The sequence below is a fragment of the Rhinoraja longicauda genome, chromosome 26 (assembly GCF_053455715.1).
Source record: "Rhinoraja longicauda isolate Sanriku21f chromosome 26, sRhiLon1.1, whole genome shotgun sequence".
NCBI lineage: Eukaryota > Metazoa > Chordata > Chondrichthyes > Rajiformes > Arhynchobatidae > Rhinoraja > Rhinoraja longicauda.
The window spans coordinates 10,897,564-10,905,093 of NC_135978.1; positions in this window are offsets into that span (position 1 = coordinate 10,897,564).

Genomic DNA, 7,530 nt, shown 5'->3' on the forward strand with positions numbered 1-7,530 from the left:
GTCTTTAAAGAATCTGTGGGTATTAGCTATGCTGAGGTTAGCATATCTGTTCCTCGTAGCAAAGGGAAAAAAACTTTAATTTAATGTAGAAAGTGGCTGGATGTATTTTTTGGGGAATTCATGACCTGCAAGGCTGTCGACCCAATGCTGGAGTGGGGGAGGGGGTTGGTTAGGTTGGATTGAAGTCGGCACAGACAAGATGGGGTGATTAAATTTCTCCAGCGTCATAAATTTTATTTGAATTTTTATAGTCCTTTTATATGACATTTCCAGCAAAGAAATTAGCTTCATTTTGATAAAGAGCCACATTAGCAGAACTGAAGCCTTTGCAATAAAAAGGCTGGTGGCAGCATGGATATGAAATCAACTGTATATCAGACTAGAGGAAAGTCTGTACTTTGACCACTGCTGCTCTTGATATATTTTAATAATTTGGACCCTTTGGGTGTAAAACGTGCCAATTCAAAAATTGCCACAGAACAAAGAAGTGCGGTAATCTGTGGGGAAAATCGCAATAGATTACAAGGAAGGTTAGATAGACTGCTGAACAATGCAAAGCAATTGGAATTTAACAACGCCACAGAAAGAAGCAGAAGGAAAAACAATTGATGAAAAGGATGCAGTTCTAAAAGAATGCAAGAAAACCGGGAATATGTTTACACAAATTATTGGTTATGGTTGGACAATTGAGAAACAATTAAAAAAACATTCAGGATAATACACAGAGGCAGAGGTTACAAAGGCTTTATTGAATCTTTATAAAATGCTGATTTGGCCTCAGATACAAAGGATTGCATTCATTTCTTGTCAGTGCACAAAAAGAAATGTAGGCCTCAGAGAGGAAGCAGAAATATATAGTAGATTGTTCCTGGCAAGGAGGGATTTCAGTTACATGAATAAAGAAATTTGCAAATGTTTTCTTGGTGCAGAGATTAGAGTCATAGATTGATAGAGTGTGGAAACAGGCCCTTTGGCCCAACTTGCTCTCTGGCCAATATGTCCCAGCTACACTAGTCCCACCTGGCTGAGCTTAGTCCATATCCCTCCAAACCTGTCCTATCCATGTACCTGTCTAACTGTTTCTTAAATGTTGGGATAGTTCCAGCCTCAACTACCTCCTCTGGCAGCTTGTTCCATACACCACCCACCCTTTGTGTGAAAAAGTTATCCCTCAGATTCCTATTAAATCTTTTCCCCTTCACCTTGAACCTATGTCCTGTGGTCTGCGATTCTCCAACTCTGGGCAAGAGATTCTGTGCATCTTCCCGATCTATTCCTCTCATGATTTTATACACCTCTATAAGATCACCCCTCATCCTCCTGCGCTCCAAGGAATAGAGACCCAGCCTACTCAACCTTTCGCTATAGCTCAGACCCTCTAGTCCTGGCAACATCCTCGTAAATCTTCTCTGAACCCTTTCAAGCTTGACAATATCTTGACAATATCTTTCCTATAACATCAGATTGTTGAGAGATGATTATAATAGAGATGTTAAAAGTCATGAAGGGGCTAAAAAGTGATGGCCAAACAGTTAGCAGAAAGGTTGAAAACAAGAGGACATGAATTTAAAGGGCTTATCAAAAGCATTGGAAGACCAGGTAATAGTTTCTCATTCAATCCACCGTCATGATCTGGAATTCAATGGGCACATTGCCTCTCACTGTGCTGCAATGATTTAGTGAATGCTTTGCATAAAGGTTTGGTACGTAACTATGCTGAAAGTGTGTATTTAAATTAATGCTCTATTGTGAAGAGATACTGACAAGATTCTTAGCAGTTATTGCCATGCTCACCACCTGCATTCATGCACAATGCCTCATGAGGCACGTGCTTATATGGAAGTTAGTAAATTAGACCTAAATGTCCACTGGCCTAAATTACAAGCAAGTAAATGGCCAGGGAGTTGGAATAACATTGCAGCAATCCAAGTTCAAATCCACGGCAGCTGTGGAACTTAAATTCAGTTAATTATCTGGAATTTGGAAAAACAACAACTGGTCTTTCTTGTAATGATCCGAAAAAACTATCAGATTATCATAAGAAGCCCTCTGCTTCAGCAGTGACCTTCAGAGGAGGATGTTTCTCATCATGATTACTCTGGCCTATGTAAGACTCGAGATCAATATGGTTAACTTTTAAATGTTCTTGAGGCAGCTCCAGAAGTCAATCAGCTGGACCATTACAGCTGTGTTCAGAGAAAGATTAAAACCAGATGCACCATCTGGCATCCATCTACGCACTGAATGTAAGCACAGCAAAGTCAGTCCCAGCCCAGTCAATATATAGGAGAAGTCCTTCTCCTTAGCACGGTGTCCAGAGAGGGAGTTCTGTCCCACAGCTAATCCAGCAACATCCTGACATAAATATACTCACAGAATCATAATTTACAGAGAATGTGCCAGACGACTCCTCCATCACCAACACTGGTCCACCATAGGTAGCCACATAATGGTGTTCAGGGGGGAAGGGTTATTTATTGGAATTGTCAATGCTGTCTCCAGACCCCATGATGTTTTGTGGCAACAAGGCCAAAAATGGACAAGGAAACTTCCTACTGATTCCTACCTATCATCCACCTTCAGCTGATGAATCATTGTTGCCCCATTGTCAAAGAGTCAAGCAGCATGGAAACAGGCTCTTTAGCCAATCTCATCCATGCTGACCAAGATGCCCCATCTATGCTCGTCCCATTTGGTCAATATCCCTCTAAACCTTTCCTATCCATGTACCTATCCAAATGTCTTTTAAATGTTGCTATTGTACCTGCTTCAACTACTTCCCCTGGTAGTTTGTTCCATGCACTCATCACCCTCTGTGTAAAAACGTTGCCCCACAGGTTCTTATTAAATCTTTCCCCACTCACCTTAAGCCTATGCCCTCTAGTTCCTGATTCTCCCAACTTGGGTAAAAGATTTTGTGCATTTACCCTATCTATTCCCCTTATGATTTTATACACCTCTATAAGATCACCCCTCAGCCTCCTGCACTCCGAGGAACTACGTCTTAGTCTGCCCCAACCTCTCCCTATAGCCCAGGCCCTCAGGTCCTGGCAACATCCTATTTTTTTTCCCGCACCCTTTCCAGTTTAATGGCATCTTTCCTAAGGTAAGGTGACCAAAACTGAACACAATACTCCAAGGAGGGCCTTGCCAACGACCTGTACAACTGTATTCACAACCAATGGATTAGACTGAAACTGTGCAGCCCTACGACACCTAGTCATATATGAAAGTGGGCAATTAAACATCATTCGTGAATGAGACACAAGGAACATGCTCATCATACGTGATGGTGAGAGCCAACATGTGAGTGCTGAAGCAATCACATCTGTGTTCAACACAGATCTCACAATTCCTCATCTTGTCAAACTGATAATTGAAGTGCAACCTGATAATTTGAGCTCCTTCGGAGTAATGACATCCTCTGAGATAGCTTTTGAGGAGCTTTGGCATCATGTTAGGTGTAATAACCTGGATTGTGTGAATTTTTGAAGTAGATGCTTGGTGTTTTGCATGTCATAAGACTTTGCAACAAGGAATGTAAAGGTGAGGCAACACTGCTATGAAAGAAGTCCCATTTATCTTGAGGGAGTAATTTAGATTGCCATCAATTATTCATGCTTGGCAACAAGTTCCATAACAATCCAGCCAACTCTAATTAGAAAGCAGGGAACTATTCAAGCAGAAGTCAGTGCCAGATGAGAAGTACAAGCTTCTTTGACAAGATTGATCAAATAATGCTAAAGTTATGCATTGTGCTAATGAATTTTCTGTGTAATGAAAGGTATCAAAGATTCTTTGCTCCCTGTCAGGTAAGATAATGTTTCTGCCATGAAACCATCCAACCATTCTGCGACCTGCTTCAGTTGTTGATCTCCCATTATTAAAGAAATGCCTCTTGACACCTAGTCCAACCCAGTGTTCTCTGGTCTTGTTTCTTTAGTGTAGCCAAGTGGAACAATGAAGCCTATGTATAAAATGGCTCTGCCTTTAGAACTAGCTATAGAGTTTGCCCTCCTGATGGTTCGGAGTGACAACTTTGGCTCTCCTGATGCCGCTGCAATTACAGGTCTATCTCTCTGAACACATCAGCAGTTACAGCGTTAGTTCTTCATCTCTCTTCAATGGGGATCTAACATGTGTATATCTGCCAGGGGACTCCTGAAAATTGGAATGACTAAGCCTGTCATTTGGATAGGTGAGTAACATCTTTAATGTCCTGTTTCAATTGTTTGCATTTCACTTTCCATCTGCACCATTTACAGGTATTCCTGATGGAGGGATGTTTGAAGGCAAGTAGCTCTATTTTCTTACAAAGCTATGGACACCTTATTTGTAAGGTGGACAGATCCAACCAACTAACAGCAGGGAAGGTTATCAATGGGCCATGTTATCTGCTAGCAAATAGATTGGGCCAGAGCAACATTGGAACAGTTGTGCCCACATCCAGACACTCATAAACCCCACCACCCACAACCCCACCATCCTCCATAACTATTTATTATGTGATTTGAGCAAAAATCTCTTTTGGGACATTTGATCAAGAGGTGTCGATGGCCAACAATTTACAAATGTGAAACCCCTCATCCACAAACACTAGATCACCCAATCATCAACAAGCACAGACTCACCCAATAATCATTGGACATCAGTTCACTGAAGGATCTACGGAAGCCAATTCACGCAATGATCAAAACCCACCAGATCACCCTACGATCCTGATCACTGTTTCATACATGGATTCTGACACCAACTCAGCTAACAATTTACACATGCTGACTCACACAAGGATCCACAACCCTTTCACAGTAAACATGATGTTAAAAATGGCTGAGACCATTGATTAAAGCAAATGCTATAGCCTTGTAACTCCATACTGAGTACATAATGTTCAAGTGAAGGAAGCTTGACTCAGGGAGATCCTCTTCAGATTTTGTAACTAACCTGCTTTCCAAATATCCTCCATGACCTCCCAAAACCATGTCCACTCTTGAAATCAACGTCCAACAATGCCTGATCTCAGGATTCATATTCCCATTTCTGCAATCACCATCTCCCATCCTCTACCCCCCTAACTTTTGCCAATTCCACCAGACTTCCAACTCTGATGTGTGCCTGAGGAACAGCACCTTGTACTTTCACTTTAAAGTCATCACAACCCTCTAGAGAGCATTGAATTCAATAGAGCACTTTTGGTATTTCTAGTTCAACATTCACTTTGTTCCACCGCTAATTTCCGGTGATTCTTCTCGGTGTACTATGTTTACATATCTACAGGGCTGCTGCAATGTCCGTTTTGGGACATTGAGATTTGAGTGGAAACATATTGGAATAGATGTTGACTATGTGCAATAATGTTATGTATGTGACAATGAATGTGCAGCCTATTTGAAACCAAGAGAGATGCCGCACAGGCAATTGATTTTTCCTATTTTATACTGTTACACGATCCTTTTACCATATTGATATGGGCATGACCGCACCAGATTGGGCTCTGACCATTGATGAATTGAGTAGGAGAAAATACAGGCCATGGAATCCATTCAGTAATTATAGGCTTCAGGGCTGGTACTACCTCCACCATTTGGCTTTCACTCTTGATGTTTTGGCAACCTTTGGATGTGTTCACACTAAATACTAGATTAAAGTGAATCTGCCCCGCCTACATTGAGTAGATTTAACACCACTGCTACATTTGAAACTTGAGTGGCCACAGAAGGGGCATCCATCCATGATTTCTTTGGGAGTGGCCCTGCAATTAAATAGAGGGACGAGAGAGAGCAACACTCCCAGTGAGTCTGTAACTTGGACGAGGTGAGTAAGAATATTTTACCCCAGCATTATGTGTATTTTACTTGTGTGACTGCAGTATTTGAATTTTATAAATTGTCTAGTTATATTGACATTTCATGTGGACTTGTTTTGTTTAGCGTAATAGAACATTTATCTCTTTCCTTTAGTACTGCAATCTCTGATTTATAATAGGCAATTTATTTGCATAAGAAATTCTTTAAGCCCACTTCTTTATTTCCAAGTTGTGCGTCTCGGTAATCTCAGTAGCAGTGCGTTGCTGTTGTCACATGCCAGTTGGCTGTTCTTGTTGGATGCTCCCATGTAGTCTCCACATCAGAGCTACCACGTGGTCTCCCTGTCGCAGGTCCCACGTTGTCCCTGCGTGGGAACTCTCAAAACCTCTTCATGTCAGAACTCCCATCTCCCCAACTGAAGTCCTACTTCACACGTTCTCCCCATCGAACAGTAAATTTCCGCGTGCGCAGTAGCACTTCCGTTTCCGACTTACGTAACATTTGACTTACGCAAGGGTCCACGGGACATGACCCTGGCTTAAGACAGGGAAGGTCTGTATATCATTTAATACAATTGAAAAGAATGATCATCGCAGCTGAAATCAAGCTGCCAAATTCAGGCCATGAACCTGGATGGGAAAGGTAAATTGTTGAATTTGACTTTACTCTTCATTCCATGGCACTCTAAAGATATGGGAGTTAACACAGTGACTGGCAAGTGTGGACGCAGTCTCCATGTCTCCTCTGAAGTGGTGAAACATTGTCATGGTTAGTTTTAGTTTATATTTGGGTCTTTCAGTGCAGTGTCCCTTTATCTCGATTTTGCCAAATACGTTGCTTGCCTTCAGCGGCCTGAGCCCTGAGGTTTACCACAATGCTGTCTGCATTCGAAGGTATTAGCTATAGGGAGAAGTTGGACAAACTTGGATTGTTTTTTTCTGGAGTGTCGGATGTTGAGGAGAGACCTGATGGAAGTTTATAAAATCATGAGAGGGGCAGGTAGGGTAGACAATCAAAATGTTTTCCCAATGTCAAAGACTAAAGGGCATAGCCATAAGATAAGAGGGGTAAAGTTTAAAGGAGATGTGCTGGGCAGGGGGAGTGATGGATGACTGGAGTGTGCTGGCCGAAGTGGTTGTAGAGGCAGATACAAAAGGGGCATTTACCTTCAGGGCTTTTTTTTATAGGCACAAGGATATGCAGGGAATGGAGGGATATGATCACATGCAGGTAGAGGAGATTAGTTTAATTGGGTATCATCCTAGGTATGGATATTGTGGGCTGAAGGACTTGTTCCTGTGTTGTACTATTTACTATTGCCTCTGCCAGAGTACTTCATTAAGAACTAGCTGTTTTTGCATTATTACAGTTGCCTTTATCATTACAGCTAAAAGTGTTCTTGCAGGCATTTATATTTGCCCTGTGTTTTAATTTAACTAATATTCGACAAAGGGCAGTATGGTTGAGGGAGGGGTACTGGAATTGTGTTGTGACCGGACACCATTTTGATGTAGGTCGAGTATAGTTACAGGTTTTCTGGTCACGAATGAGATTGAAATCTAGAGTAAAAAAACAGACAGCTGGAGAAAGTCAGCGTGTCAGGCAGCATCTGTGGAGGGACATGTTCAGCACCATTTCGGGTTATCTGTCCATTTTCCTCCACAGATGCTGCCTGACTCACCAGCTTCCTCCAGCGGTTTGTTTTTCAGGTAAGATTCCAGCA